Source organism: Phyllostomus hastatus, unplaced genomic scaffold (assembly GCF_019186645.2).
Source record: "Phyllostomus hastatus isolate PE091 unplaced genomic scaffold, TTU_PhHast_1.1 phas_contig_86, whole genome shotgun sequence".
In the NCBI taxonomy this organism is placed as follows: domain Eukaryota; kingdom Metazoa; phylum Chordata; class Mammalia; order Chiroptera; family Phyllostomidae; genus Phyllostomus; species Phyllostomus hastatus.
Genome location: NW_025333977.1, coordinates 69657652 through 69673485, shown reverse-complemented (window position 1 = coordinate 69673485; position 15834 = coordinate 69657652). Strand labels below are relative to the sequence as shown.

The following is a 15834-nucleotide window of genomic DNA, read 5'->3' as shown; positions in this document are numbered from 1 at the left end:
AGCCTGCCTTCCTCTCCTTACAGCCATACAGGGCACTACAGAAACACTCTGGGCTACAGCCACCTTTATTTCTGCCACCTTAAGCAGGCCTCCAGGTCTGTGGGGCAAAAACACTTAGTTTTCTCTATTTCTAACTATGATGATGACCCTGAACAACCAGCAAGCATTTATCTGCAAGACAATATTCAAAGAAAAGTGAAATCTTAATAATATGCCCTTTCCTTCATGTCATTCTTCTGCTCAAAAGTCTTTAATGACTCCTCATTGCCTACATTATACAGTTCAGACAACTGAGGTGACATTTAAGGCCTTCCACAAGCTGACCCGATCTCTCCTTTCCTGTTTCTGAGTCTCACTGTTCTGCTACATAGGCTCTTCCCTTCAGTCATGCTAGTCAATTCATCACCCTCCAAATACTCATGTATCTTTCCCAGCTGAACGCATTCCCTCTTTACACTACTGTTCATCACCCATCTATGCAAATGCTAGTTTGCACATCCAGCTCAAATACCACCTCCTCTCAGCAGCCTCTTTGCTACCCAATGACCAGGATTTCAGGCTTCTTTTTCTTCATGAAAACAGATCTACGTTCTTGTTTCCCTCTGCTTTAAATACCCCACACCATTTGGTGCCCATTCTTAACAAATATTTGTTCATTAATGAACTCTAATTAAGCCAAAAAAGTTTCCATTTTCAAAGCTCTTTAAAATAAGGTAATCATTTGTAGCTGTTATTATATCCACGCAATGGTAAACTTCAGAGTATCCAGTATGTTGTCATTGGATTCTTTTCTCTCCACAGAAGACCAAACTAGGTCATTTTAAACTTCAGTCACTTTCTGAGAGATTCTAGAAGGGCAAACTAAGAGTCAGCAAACAGATCACATTCCTGGATTCTTGACTTGTTATCCAGGTCTGCTACTGAATCAGATTCAGGCATGTGTGAACTGGAGAAATGAACTAATCATTAGCACCACCCAAACAAAATGAAAAGAGCTCTTTTGTTACCTTGGCTGGATATTCAGGTTTGAAAGCAGGGAGGAAAGGAGGAAAAGGAAGGACAACACAGCCATCAATTGCCTTCCTTTCAAATGTGATTTTCGTGCCTTTTCTGTTTCTATTTTTCACCACCATGTGATGGCACTGTAATGCTTGGGAGGCATTAAATCAGGATTGAAAAGATGATTTGCTGCAAACTGATGAGAATATCTACTAATATGTTTATCACTGAAATGCTCCTCTAACTGGGTCCTGTTTAGTTTGTCCAGATCATATTTCTTCGCTAAATTAAAAAGTGGTACCCTGCCTGTAAAATCACATCTGATTTCAGGGGTCAGTCCCAGAATAGTCAATGTAATCCCATTTCTAGGTCCAGTAACAGGGATTATTGATTTCATAGACTTCATTTATGGATCTAGCCACATTCTGAAAGACAGACATACTATTTGGAAAGAAGAAAACTGAGTTATGGAGGGTAAGAGGAGAGTCAAACCAAATAGCAAATGGGCAGGAAAGCTAATGTGGAAGCTCTAGCTTTCTAAGCATTCATTAATTCTTTTCTTCATTCATTAAACTAATAAATACTCATCATTCCCTGTGTCACAGTTCAACAGTGTCATTTATTCAATCAGACTATCAATTAAGTATTTATTTTCTGCTAGCTAGTTAACCACTAGATATAACTTCAAACAAAGTCCAAAAAGTTACTGAATATAATTTGAATAGGAGGCACAGAAGTAAAAAATTACAAATATTAAGAAAAATAATGAATGTCAAAAATTGTAACATTGGATAATTTTTCCAATGTCAAATTTGTTTATAATAAAGATCTTGAAGTTTTCCTCTCATATATAATTAATCTGCCTTCATACTCCAGGCACATGGGGGGGGGGGGTCTTAGTTGTTGATTCCCAGGTGTATCCAATTGAGAATAAATTTAGTTACAAAAGAATTGAGGCTTTAGTCTCTAGAGGCAGACATATAGGAATATGAATATGTAAGAAAAAAAAACTAAGTCCAATGTAAACTTAGCCCATATGGCATCTAGTATTAGTATTATCCAAATGCCACTTTTGGGTATTTTCTTAATAGATTTCTTTAAAACTCTTTTTTATAATTGTGGACTACTCTAGACCAATGGTTCTTAAAGGGAAGAGGGAATTTTGACACCCCCTGGGGACATTTGGCTAAGTGTAGGGACATTTTCAATTTTCACCACTTGGGAGGGTGGATGGGCCGGGGGAGTGCTACTGGCATCTGGTGGGTAGAAGCCAGAGATGCTGCTCAACATTCTAACATGCGCAGAAGAGATCCCCACGACAAAGAATTATCTGACCCAGGACATCAACAGTCCCCACTTGGAGAAACCCTGCTCTATTGGCCACCATCTTTCATTCTCTTGGAGCCTGGTAACCTTCAAAGAATCAGGGTCTAACTTGAGGCCAGGCTAAGTGTTCTACATGCAGGCCAGGTGCAGAGTGCACGGTTGTGCAAACTCACCAGCTGTGGCTCCCTCTCTTGTTAGTTTCAACTAGTTGTTTAACCGCTTTAAGAGTCCTTTCTTAAAAATAAAAATCTACACAATAACGGATCATACTTACCTCATAACTTTGTGGTGAACACTGAGTCGTTATATATACATTTATATCAAGTTATATGTAGTCATACATAGTTTTCTATATAGTTCTATATAGTTTTATATAGTTATATATGGTCAAATATAAATACACTCAGTAAAAATTCCCCTATTTTCCCCAGCCCGCCCACCTATTCCCCACCCCTCCCGACCCCCATCAGTAACCCCATCCCCAAGGCTCAGGTTCTGTGTTTTAAAACACTTTAATTCCTTCAGCAGTAAAAGTGAAGCTTGGGCTGGTAAGTGAGGCACACTCAGAAGCTAAAGGAGCTTGTTTTTCTTTCTCTGAAAGCATTTGTTAAGAATTTTTGCCTGATCCTTCAGCCTCTTGTTGGTTGAATCCTCTCTTAATGTTTAAGACACACACAGAGAGCCATGGCACCAAGACATTTTCCAATGGTTAGGAATGAGAGTTTTTTACATACCGAAAATAACCAGAGGGCAGAGAGCCCTGAAATCCTGTTACATAAGCAGATCTTGGAGGACCGAGGCTGGTTTTTAGGTTCCTTTCTCCACAAGCCAATCTCTGCTGATCCTCCCCAACCTTTGCTGGATTTACCTTAATGCTGCAGAAGTCTCAAGAGGGGCCCCTGGACGCTGCACACTAGGGGCAGCAGGAGAACTTTCTTGTAAACTAAGCACGGCCGGGGGTGATGAGTGAAGGGTCTGGGTTTTCCTGGCGGGCGGTGGGCTGACCGGGCCGGGGGCGCAGGGGACGGCCTCGTCCGTCGCGCGGGTGAAGGTCCACCGCCCGCGCTCTTGCGGGCTCCGCGTTGCGTCCGCCCAGCTTCCCCTCCTTTGCCCGGCTTAGGAACGCTCCAGTTTGCCTGAACCGTTATTTAGCTTTTCGAATTCACCTTCAGTGATAGCAGTCACCCACAACCCCACCTCGCCCCATCCAAACGAAAAAACAATTCAATTCCCCTTTCCTTCCCATCTTGCGTGTTTGGAATGTCTGTCTCCTGTTAATTTTCTCCGCAACCTTTTCTCCACATGTGGTCTACAACCCTTTCTGTATTTCTCTTCGTTGTTTTCCTTCTTCCTTCCTCTCCGGTGTCCACTCCTCCCTCCGCTGCTGCATCCCCTCCCCCTCCCCCCATCTCTCCTCCTTCTCTCCGGCTCCTTGCTCTGCCCTCTCCGCCCCTCCCCAGAGAAGGGTGTCCAGCTCCTCCCGGGGCTGCCCGCCCGCGGCTCCTTCCCTGCCCACCTACTATGAAGAGCGACTCCTCCCACCTGCCCATAAAAGCCAAGTGCATGTTACCAGCACCGGATCAGAGCCCTTTCCTGGTCGTCTCCTGTGGGAGCCCCCAGCCTCTGTTCCTGGACCTTACGTGCTCAAGGTAAGACAACACTTCTGCAGGCATCTGAGCTACTAGGGGTTTCAGCTGGGAGGAAGTCTCCTCTGGTCAGCACACATACTGTTTGGTTAGAGCTGATTCTTAAGGATGCCAGATCAGCTGCTCCCTTAACCAGCAACTGATCTGAAAACAAACTTCTGTTTGAACGGTAAAATAAAAGTTCATTTGGGGCAGAAACAGAAGCATAAATATTGCAAAAAACTTTTCTCTTCTTAAATCACTTTTCCTCTGGTGCTGACTGTTACTGAGGTTAAAATGTATCCGTTTGGGGTGTTTTATTGACATTTTTTCATTGTAAAATATCTCACGTATCAGCGGGGGCAAGGAAAACTTTGTCCCATTGTCAAAAATGTGCTTTAAAAGAACACAATTAGTTTCCTAAAAATAGCACAGTCAAAAGGTCTGCTAACAATTTCTCGACGTTTTCCAAAACCCCAAGACAGCTTCTGTGAGTCCTTTAAAAAATATATCTTTCCAGGTTTAAGTGCTTGGAAAAAATGATTCTGTGAGCGGGTGCCCTTTCCACAGAGACGGTAATCAGGTGGCTGGTAGATAGGAGAGAACAAATCCAAGTTTACAAGCCGTGGCAGAATGTTCTCACAAATCTATCTTTTTAAGACACCCTAAAATGAGAATTGGATTGGAAGAAAGTGTATAAAAGGACTTCATGAATTTCTATACACACACCTAAACATAAAGCGTTTCAATATGTTTCACAATAGAGAAAAATACAGGCCAAATTATACAGTACTCCTGCATACACCAGACAGTTATAAAGAAAGATCGTCCAGAAGGCTTTGGAGGTTTGACCCCTGCTTGCCACCTTCTTTGCCCTCATCTAGTAAATTAATATTGACCTGATGGCACCCGATCCTCACAGAGATATCCAGGGGTTAAGCTGCCCTCATTTTTAAAGACTGATGTCTTCTTATTTCTGAGGTCTCAGAAGGAGCATTGTGCACCTGTGGAAGGAAAAACATATTCCACTGATGCTTCTGTAAAACCAGACACTTGGTCCATGAAGTTTGCCATCAAAATCTGTGGGCTGTGTGGGATGAAACTCTCTCATGTGGGAGAAAAGCCCTCTTCCAATGTTTCCTCGAGGGAATTGCACAAGCCCGCTTGCAGACGGCAAATCAAAGCTGGCAGTCAGGAAACCAAACCACTATTTCAGCTCTTAAGGTTCTTAAAGTAAGAGAGGAAAAGTTTCGCTTCTTTTTTTTTTTTTTTGGTTTGTTTATATTGTTTAACTTGAAAAGGAAAAACTCACGAAAGCTGTAAAAAATGCTCCACTATTGAAGAGAGTAGAATTATTACAAGTTTAACTGAGGGTCTTCCAAACTTATTCTCCTTATGGTTTGCATATCAAAAGAAATAATAAAGATTTTAAAATTCTGTTTGGCATGGAGAAGATTCAATGCTATTATTCAAATGAAAGAGTTATATGTAAAGCTTTCTGTCATGTGAAATTTTGTTTCATTGGAAAAAATTATTGCAAGGAGTGCGGTTTCCTTTAAGAAAATGATATAAAATTACTATTGGCCAAGATAATATGTGACCTGGGCACATTGAAATAGCTTTTATCTCAAGCCACAGTGCAGACAGCTTGCTTCATATCTGATGTGAGTGAGTGATCAACCGGGACAAGAGCACAGGTATGGGACAAGGCCAAACCAAGCGTGTGGTATGTCCAAGTTCATTCTTCTTTTATGGTAGTGCCGGATTCACGCCTATCATCACAAGGGTGAAATACACTGCTTCATTCAGCAGATCCCCTTGAGAGAAGCTATCTTTTCTTGGAGGAAAAAAAAATAGTGCTCCCAGTGTAAAAGAGCTCCCTGTTGTTCCTAAGTTTGGAGATGCAAAGTGTTCTCCTAGGGTTTGCTTCTGCTTTTCCTGGCAGTTGATCCACTCCACCAGCTCTGAAACATTTAACAGTAACTGCCTTCCCCGTGTGCCATCAAGTTCAACACCCTGAATAACTGGGCAAGAGTATCCTAGATTGCTCATGATCTAACTTCCACAGGGGCCTCTACCAGATACTTAAAGTGATTCTTCCTTCAGGTGAGATGATACTTCCCTTAAATGTTTTGAAAACTAGTCAGTGGTGGGATTTCAAGTAGTTACCCCAGTGTCTCCCCTTTTGCACAAGATATGGAGATACGATGTGAGCCTCCTCTTTATGCCATTGTATGGCCCCCCCGGCCCCCCAGACTAGGTTGACTGCCATAACTATGCACCATCATTCCAGCAGGCTTTGAATGACTTCCTTAATGTTTCCCAGAGAAGAAAAGGTGAGTGGCACTGGGTTCACTAGAGACACAGGAAGGGTACTCTGCTAATTTCAAGGGCCTGCTACACCCAGAGAAACACACATTTTAGATTTTCTACAACTCCCAAAGGTACAAAATCATATTCCTTTCATCATCAGAAAGTATATCCCACTGCAGTTCCATTTGTGAATCAAAATCAAGGAGAGGAGAATGAGAATAAGTAGAGAATTATAAGGGAAGCCGAGAGGAATCACTCCTAGGATGTGCCCCAGGAAAATGGAAAGATCAGAATCTCTGTTACAAATGCAATTTCTTTTTGCCATTACTTATGTGGGATATGAGGAGATGAGGAAGAACAAAAATCCCTATCTGCTCTTGTTTTTCTTTCTTAAACCAATGAGAGTATGGTATTTCCAAAAAGAAGTTAAGATGCAGCTCTACCATGCCCTTCTCGAATAGAAGAGAACAGCTCAATTCTAAGGACCAGAAAGATTGCAGGCCTGCCCCACATTAAAACCCACACAATTTTACCAATTATAATTTTAAAAGCTATATCATGGGTATAAAAACCCTCAGAACATATTTTTCACTGATGGATGATTTACATTAAAAAACAAAAAACACGACCCTAACTCTCCCAAAGGACCCAGTGCTGGGTAATTATTTGAAACTTAGGAGCAGCAATTTACTCCTTTTTATCCATGGTCATCCACTTCAGTATGGCAATCTGCAGAGTGATGGAGTTGCAGCCATATTTTTCAAACCTCAGTCCTCAAGTAACCCTCTGAGAACCAGGTCTTTCTTCTTGACTAGGCTTTCTGTACCACCAGGTCCCCATAAACACTGACATACATAATTTAAAGGAAGTACAGATCTTGAGACTAGAGTGCAGTCTTCTCTTCGGAGAGGTACATTGTTCCAACTATTGAGTGAAAAGAAAAACAAAAGGAGAGGAAAGGAGGAGGTTAACCGGAGAACGATGCCCTTTGGAATTTAGAGACTCTCTTTAGCTTTGTGTGAAAAGGACCCCTTACTAACGCAAAGCATTCAGAATTTTCTTTTAAAGGAGCAACTCACAAACTGTTATAAAATAGTGAAGACATAAGGAAAAAGATCTTCCAATGACCTAACAGTCATTAACAACAGTTTACACCCTACAGCACAAAATTAGAGCTCTGCTGAACTTCCCATTTATAGAGACAAGGAGTAAAGAGGGAGAGAATTAAGCACATTTCAGCACCAATAGAGACAAGGCACTAACCTGACATTCCGCTATCACTTTGGTAACTGTGTTTGCTGTTTCAGGAAGGAGACTCTGTGTAGTCTTTCCTCAAGGAAATAGATCTGCAGGAAGGGAGTCAGACAAGGTCAAGGTCGGAATGTCTATAATCTGGGGGCCTTCTGTATGCAAATCCACAAAGCCATTGAAATTGCATGGTATCAAACTGCAGTTACTGAAACAAAAATGTTCCCAAAACTGATCATAGAGTAGTCAGTTAAATAATTATGAATGCTAGCTTATCAATGTAGCAATGTAGCTACAATGTAGCAATGTAGCAAAAGCAACTCCCAGCACTTATAGCTGATTATATAAAATATGGAAACACACCCGATGGTTCACCTTCAATCTCCTCCATTAGTTTTGGGCTCACTTCCATTGTCTTCCCTGGAAAACAAGTGCTGCCCTTCTGCCCCTCAGCACAGGGTTTGCAAATGCAGTCCTGACCTCTCTGTGCTATCCCTCTTTTGTTTCACTAGAAGAAATCTCTTCTCAACTCCCATAGATCAAGTTTCTGGAGTACCATTCATACTTGTGGCTTTTCTAATTACCAAAAGTCTCATACTTCTCTTAAACAGGATGTAAATTTTTACTTCAACAAATAAAAAGGCTTTACATTTACTAAAGCTTAATCCATATACCCAGAAGGAAAAAAAAAGGTAATTTAAAATTGCTGCTTGCCTCCAATAGGATGTTTCTAAGCAATTTTATTTACCTGGTCCCTATTCCAACTTCTTATGGATTAAAAAACTTATTTAGAAAGTCATTGAATATAAATGTTGGAAGCATCTTTGGAGCTAATTTTAACTGAAGTTAATTTTACAGATGAGAAGAGGTTAGAGAGGTTAATGTGTTGCCTAAGACAACCCATACGTGTAGCAGCACCTGCCTGGAGCTCATAGAGCCAAGCTCTCCCTCCAATCAGCACGCTGCCTTATATAACTACAGTGGTCTTCCCACACAGTGTGGATCTCAGATGTCTCCAACTATACCAAGAATTCTGTTGGAACTTGGCATGTAGGGTTCTCAGAAACCATAACCTGGTAGTACCTCTACTATGGAATGTCTAGAAACACTGATCCAAACTCCTGTGAAGAGAGAAATCGCTGATTTTCATCATCATAGGGACTTTGTATGTCTTTCTCCATTCCAGAACCTGGCATGTAGTATAAATGTGTTGCATGGGTGAGTGAATGTGGGGGGAGGAAGCTAAGTATAAAATATCTATATTTCTTTACTTTGTCCAGGAAAATCCTTATAATGAGTTTATAAAGGACTTATAGGTACTCAAATCTCAAATATATCAAATTTAATATTCTCCCTTGCCTTAGGAAATGTAGGAGAGTTCTTTAGCCTCATCAATGGCTAAGCAATTTTCCTGCCTGAAGTTCTTTTACTAGTCCTCTCACATTTACCCAAATACTAGAAATTATACTATTTTGTACAGCAGGCTTAAAAATCTAGTTCCAATATTTATGTGACAGAACAAATGTATTATTCTGTGATGAGTTTACAGCATAACCTTCTTCTTTTCCCACCCAATAAACACTTGCACCTTCCCAGGTCTCTAATGAGAAAAATGGCAAAATATGTATGATGGACAGTCAGAGGAAACTTTGAGGGACATGCATGTTGAGAGGTGTAGGCATGAGATGTGCTGTGACAGTGGGGAGGGGCCATCAAGGGACTGAGACGATAGAGACTGGATGGTGCAGCCGAGAGGGTTCATTATCCCTCTGAAACAGAAGAGGGAGACACTTGAGAGTTTTGAGATGCTGGAGAAGAGATTGTCTGAACCAAGTCCCTCTCCAGTGTTTGGGACATGAGAAGATGCTGTTTGGGTCAAGTTTCTGTTGGTTCAACACCATTTGAGGACTGACTCACATGGGTGAAGACTTTATAAGTATTATATTTATCAAAACTCTTCTTAACCCTTGACTGGACTTCAAATAGGGAAAGAGCCTCATTTGACCTCATTTATACTTGATTCTAACCCAGCATACTAATTCTATGTCATCAAAATGTTCTCTGCTAAGATCACAGTAAAATTTTTGATAGTATATAAAGTCACTCCCATATAGCAAATGATGAAGGTAGAAAAGACTATTCATGTAGCATTTCTGGAAACAATTTACCCTAGATCAGTGGACAGATGTTACCCTAGATGTGTCTTCACTTTCCTCTAAAACATGCCTGACAATTGTTTGCATATCTTTGAAATAATAATTGTGTTTCTGAAATTGGTTTATTGTACATTAAAACTTACATAGTCTGTGATGAAGCATCAATGGGAAAACATTCTTTTAAGTAAGTCTTCCTTGAAGACTGCCTCTCTTAAGCTCCCTATTGATGTGTTTACATCACAGGATATTTAGGCATTGGCATCATTTGATGTGCTGAGATTAAAGACAATTAATCACTTCATATGCTACTTTTCCAACTCTAACTGAATAGGCTTGGGTGTGGATGTCAGCTGTTGGCTTCTCTGGGAAATAAAATGGATCCAGTCTGTTGGGGAGCTTCTCCATTCCCCTCTGTGAGCTAGATAAAACAGCTGTTTTTCTGAAAGTCTGGGCCAATGGCCTCCCTAATTAAGACTTCATGTTCTAGGGTAACTGTGGCTAGTTTATGCAGAAATTTTACTACCCAGAAGCAGAGTGACTGAGCCATAGCTGCCTTCAGTTCAACAGGAGGACAGTGAATCTTGAGAGTTTGTTGAAGAGCATTTTCCCCGGATAGCCAGGACACATTTGGGTAGTTGTCATCCCATTTAGTATGTTGCTCCAACTATTGCCATCTGCACTCTGAAGATAAACTTAACCTTGGTTCATAAATTCAAAGTGATGACTGTATATCATTAGATTTCTTTAAAGAGTTCTACTCAGCAACTATTCATTCTAAAAGTCCAGGGTTCATGGTGTTCATCAGTGCTATAAATTTAAACAACAGCTTCTTGTTAAAAGGCAGACACAAGATAAGGCCAAGAAGCACATGAAGGGAGACTCTAGGTGGAGCTAAAAATTTGGGCTTAGATGGCCAAGATTGTTGAGGTTGGAAGAATGAAGGGAGAAAAGGGATCTGCAGCAAAAATATGCTATTGGATCCACAATTCCTAGTTAAACAATATGTCTAGGACTCCTTCCAGCTCCCAATTTATTCCAATCCCTTGCTGTTCAAATAAGTGGGAAGGGTAGTCCTTGACCAGTAGAGGGAACCACGGGACTGAATGTCTCAGAATAGAAAACTGACCTATTCCCAGAGGGCGCCTTTAGATTTGAATTTTTCTGATAAAAGGTAGAGCATTTTGCCACCGGTGGCTAAAATGCACCATGGGAGAATGCCCAGGCATCTAGAAGTTTCTTAGAAAGAAAATGAGAGCAGTCCCAGAAAATGTTATTTCCAAGGCCACCACTAGCCTGAAATGTGCAAGACTAAATGCTCAATTCAGTGACAAACTCCAGCAGCTGGGGGTCAACAAGAGACAAACACAGAGAGCCAAGGGCTCTCATGAGTTTAAAAGGAAGCTGTGGGCCCTGCTATGACTAGACCCTCCTGTCAACCAGAGAAGGGGAAGGAAGCTGGAAAAAAGTATGAGGCAGAAATGATCCAAGCAGGCTTCTCCAACCAAGATGGCCCAGAATCTGCACTCCTAGGTCGGCATCTCTCCAAGGAGCAGCCAGAGCCCTGACTAGACCCCAAGTGTGTTTTTGTTGAACCTTTCTCATTGTTCAACTTTTCTGTTGAACATTCCCATTGTTCAGCTGTGTGCGGATGGCTTGTTAAGACTTGAGATATTTGTATAATTCAGAATCTTTTGGAGGACAGAGATCAATTAGGACCATAAAGAAAAAAAATCCCTGCCACACCAAAGAAGAGCTACTTGCTTTGTAAAAATTATAACAGTTACAGGAAAGCAGAGCAATCCTCTAAGGCTGTTTCTGATGTCAATAGAGATGACACTATGAAGTTGGTATGCATGTGGCCTGAAATTCCTGTTCAGAAAATCTTCAGTGTTTTAATTTCAAAAACACCTTGATTCTTTCTGGGGCTTTGGGCAAGTCATTGATCATCTCTGTGCTATCTTACCTAGAAGAACGATTCTTAAATAACCACTCTCTTTACCATTTAGAGATATAGAGGTCTTGCCAAGTATTTTATGGAATGATGCTACTCTTGCATATGTTGTTACTGTTGCTTAGTATAGTAAATGGATTATATTCACACTATCTGGGAATGGCTCATGGTATTTATATAAAACCAAGTCAAAAAGAAATAAAATTACAAATAAGTACTTAACTTTCCAAGATACAGCAAGAACATTTTTGTGTTTTAGAATACAAAGGACAATTCCACATGTCTCAAAGGGTCAGACAAGTTCAAGAAAGTAGAAAAGGGAAAAGAAAACAAAATTATGGCTTAAGAGTCTCAAAAGGCCTATATATTCACTTGCCCATATTTTGACACCAATCAAAAGATAATTCCTCACACACACAGAGAAAAGCTTTTGCAATTTAAAAACTTTATTTTAACTGGAGAAAGATGAAGTTTTTGATAATGACTGTTATATTGAGTAAATCTCTGAATGCTCCTTTTCAACACTTTCCAAAGAGTATTTCACAACAGTAACACCTGGGACATTAATATATATTTATGCAGAAAAAGGTTGTGTGGTCAAATAAATTTGAGAAATACTCAAGCCATATGATCGGTCTTAGTCACTGCAAGACTTCATAAAGACCTTAGTATGCTATGTATATTTTCATTCTTCAAAAACATTACAGTTAATAGTGTGCCCTAAATTGATTCAATGACAGATCTTCCCAACCTCAGAGCATCTCTTGGGGCTGGTATTCTATGGAACAGTTTATGAATCACTGTCCTGCTTCACTACTTCAAGATCTACTGGGACATGGTGCTTTCAATGTTGTTAATTATTGTGTAATACACATTGACTGTCAGTATAGGTTATGTGTTATGTCAAACAACAAAATAAGAAACAATCCCAGTGTGATTTCCAAACCCAGATGAAAAAATAAGAAGCAGATGAATGTGTCTTGGGCCCCCAACTCTGTTTTTTGTAGTAGTAAGAATAATAGCAGAAATGTCAGAATAATTTAAGTGTTTTTAAAATTCTAGGTAGGTGGATGGATGGATGGATAGAAAGGTAGAATAGAAGAGAGGGAAGGAGGTTGAAGGTTGAACAGATTGAAATGATATCTTCTCTCCCACTGTCTAGATATTGTATTATAAATAGACAAATGGCAATAGTAAGCAATAAGTCCAGTAAACAAAAAGACTAAATAATTCCCTGAATTAGCTCAACTAATATCTTATCTAGCTCATCTAGCTCATCTAGCTATAGTTAGATGAGCTATAGTTAGGGCTATATGAGCTATAGTTAGCTCATCTAACTATATCTTGCTACATTGGAGATTATTTGGTTTATCTGTGACACCCAGACCTCTTTCAGCAACTTCCTCATTTCTTTTAGGGCCCTACTCTGGGAATTCTCTTTCCCTTTTACCAAGATAATGCCTGGAGGCTAACATCCTTTAAGAAAATAAGTAGCTCACGGTCATCCAAGAAAGAAATTCAAACTCACCATTACTAGTTAATAATAATAGATATTATTTATTAAATGTCTAACCAGACCAGACATCAAGCTGGTCCCATTATCTCTATTCCTTATATTAACCGTACAAGGGCGGTACTACCATTCCCAAGTTAAAGAGGAGAAAAACTGAGCCTCTACTTGGTCATGCAAGTTGCCTAGAGTCACACAGCTGGGAAGGGGTAGAACCAGTATTCCCATCAGAATCCCACTCCAAACTCCGTAGCCTCCCAGCTCCTCCATGCTGCCTTTCACGGTGTCACGTCCTATCATAAATGGGAGGAAAAACTTCAACTCCCTGTGACAATGCCTCTGACTCATAAAGTGAGAGAATTCCAGTGGCTCTGTTCCTAGACACTGCCGACTGGCTCTGTTTCTTGTTTAATACTGGTTTTAATTTCTTTTTCTTTCTTGTATTTTTTCCTAAAAGCATGCTGTCATTTCAGAGCCAAAAAAGTAAGGGCTGTGTAACTGAAAAAAAGGAAAAAAAAAACAAAAAAACAAGAAAACCAAAACTACCATTTCTCTCTAGGGTGATTTGTAAGGGCTAAGGTTTCTCTATAAATTCTCCCCAAGTTGGTTGGCATTGATCTTGTAAATAGAGTGACAACCTAGCCTGTCACTCCTAAGGCAGTAGAAATCCCCATGATTATATGAGAAACAGACTAGAACAAAGGTACTATGGCACATTAAAGATACTTAAATCTGGTTCATCAGAAAACTCTCTTTGGCCTTACATTTACTACAGTCCATTGCCAAATGGTGAACGTCAAGACAACCTAAATGATTCTCCCAGGCCATATGAGTCACCTGGACAAATGTCTATCTTGTCTACACCTACTGCTTAACCTTCCATGAGGGTATACCTAGAAATAAGTACATCTTGAGCCCTTCCTCCATGCCATGCCAAAGACAAAGGAGGAGAGGAGGTCTAGCTCTTTCCATATGGTCAAGTTCTGCTAAACCTTTTGGATTTGATCTGCCCTTTCTGCATATTGTATTCCCTACTTAACACACTGAATTAATCTGCACTCCTCCAAAATTCAGATCAGGTACCCTCCTCTGAGAAGACACACCTGCAGCCAGCCTGCACCCAGCTACACTGTGCACCTTCTCTGTACTCCCTAGCACTCTGTGTGTGGTCACTCTGCAATGACCTTGGCTTGTTTTATGTGTAAGACCATGAGCTCCTTGCACAAGGATTTATGTCTTATCTATGCACCCTGAATACTTAGCACATAATAGGGGCTTAACAAATGTGAACAAGAGGAAAGAAAAAAAGGAACAGGTTAATAAAATGCAGTGATGGTGAATGAGAAGGCTCTAAAATGCTTTTCTCTATATCCGTGTTATTCCAAAATACAGCTTGATCTAAGTCTGTTTGTGTACATGCCCACACATGCAGTGTTACTGGGCTCAGCTCTGGAGCTACAATGGGGCACAAGATGACCTTGCACTGGTATGTTAACATTAAATATTGGCCTTCTGTATACCAAATTACATAAGAAACAATTATTTGCTGCATGATGCCACTGTCCCAGAACTGTCAGTACTCTGCTCAGAAATATCCAGTGGGATTCTGAAATACAAAACAAACTGCTTCGTTTGATAGTCATGTTCCTCACCTCTGTCCAATCCACCTTTCTATCTTTATCCCTTTCCAGCCTGTAACAAGAATTCGATCTAAGCCACATCTACTATTATTCTCCCAAACATTCCTTTTTCCTTTCTCCACTGAATAGCCCCCATTGTCTGTTTCACCTGTCAAAATAGCCATAAATTCAAGGCCCTATTAAAGTTTTCCAAAATATTGCACCCTGCATTGATCTTTCACTATTTTCAATTGACAAGCAGTTGCTATAAATGTCAGCTATGTGTTGCCTATACACTGTACTGAAGAAATCAGGGCTATCTACTAGAACTTTCTGCAATGATGGAAATGTTCCAGATCTGAGCTGTCTGACATGGTACCCACCAGCCACACATGGCTCCCGAGCACTGGAAATGTGACTAATGTGACTGAGGCACTGAACTTTAAAATTTTATTCTACTATAATCTTTTTATATTTACAATGAAATAGCCATGCGTAGCTAGTAGCTACTGTGAACACAGTATATTCACAGTAGCTTGGAGAACACAGAATATTTAAATGTTCATGTGCTCTGCCTTGTGTCCCTTGATGAAAATGTAAACTGCTGGCACAGTTGAATGTGGTGCTTTTTTGTACCTCATTCAGTGCCAGGGCTCATTGAATGTTTTGTTCAATGCATTGCTTGACTACTGGTTCTGCCTGTAATTGTACCATCTTAAGGAAGTCTCCCTGACATAAATAATTAAAGTAGTACAGATGGCATTTGCTTTTTATCTTAATGGCTAAAACTCACTAAGAATGGCACTATTTGGATCCTTCATCACAAAATGGGGTGAAGATGATTTGAACTGAGGCTCTGAAAGAGAAAGTTCCATTATTTATTACCACCTCTTCCCTTTTGGAGGAAAAACATGTTTAAATACCTGCTGATATATAGAATTGCTTCAATTTTCAATACGATCTTTTCTACTGAGAAAGGTTGTCCCCAGGTATCTAAAACAAATTCAGTTAACAGATTCTTTCTTTTCTCTTTCTCTGAAACCCCATCATTTTCTGCAGGAAGTTCATTATCATAGGTTTTCCAGAG

The 15834-nt window shown here is 40.2% G+C and overlaps 1 protein-coding gene and 1 long non-coding RNA gene across 6 annotated transcripts in view; one reads left to right on the top strand and one right to left on the bottom strand.

Annotated features, from left to right (window-relative positions):
* Positions 1 to 3687, bottom strand: part of LOC123827264 — a 100850-nt gene extending 97163 nt beyond the window's left edge. For all 3 annotated transcript variants that reach the window (XR_006787209.1, XR_006787207.1, XR_006787208.1), the window contains exon 1: positions 3194 to 3687. This is a non-coding gene — a long non-coding RNA (uncharacterized LOC123827264). The remainder of the gene's footprint in view (positions 1 to 3193) is intronic.
* Positions 3688 to 3847: 160 nt separating this feature from the next.
* The window catches only part of COL8A1 (collagen type VIII alpha 1 chain), a 158235-nt gene continuing 146248 nt past the window's right edge, over positions 3848 to 15834 (top strand). For all 3 annotated transcript variants that reach the window (XM_045851956.1, XM_045851954.1, XM_045851955.1), the window contains exon 1: positions 3848 to 3974. The gene's annotated coding sequence lies outside the window, so the exon portion shown is untranslated. The remainder of the gene's footprint in view (positions 3975 to 15834) is intronic.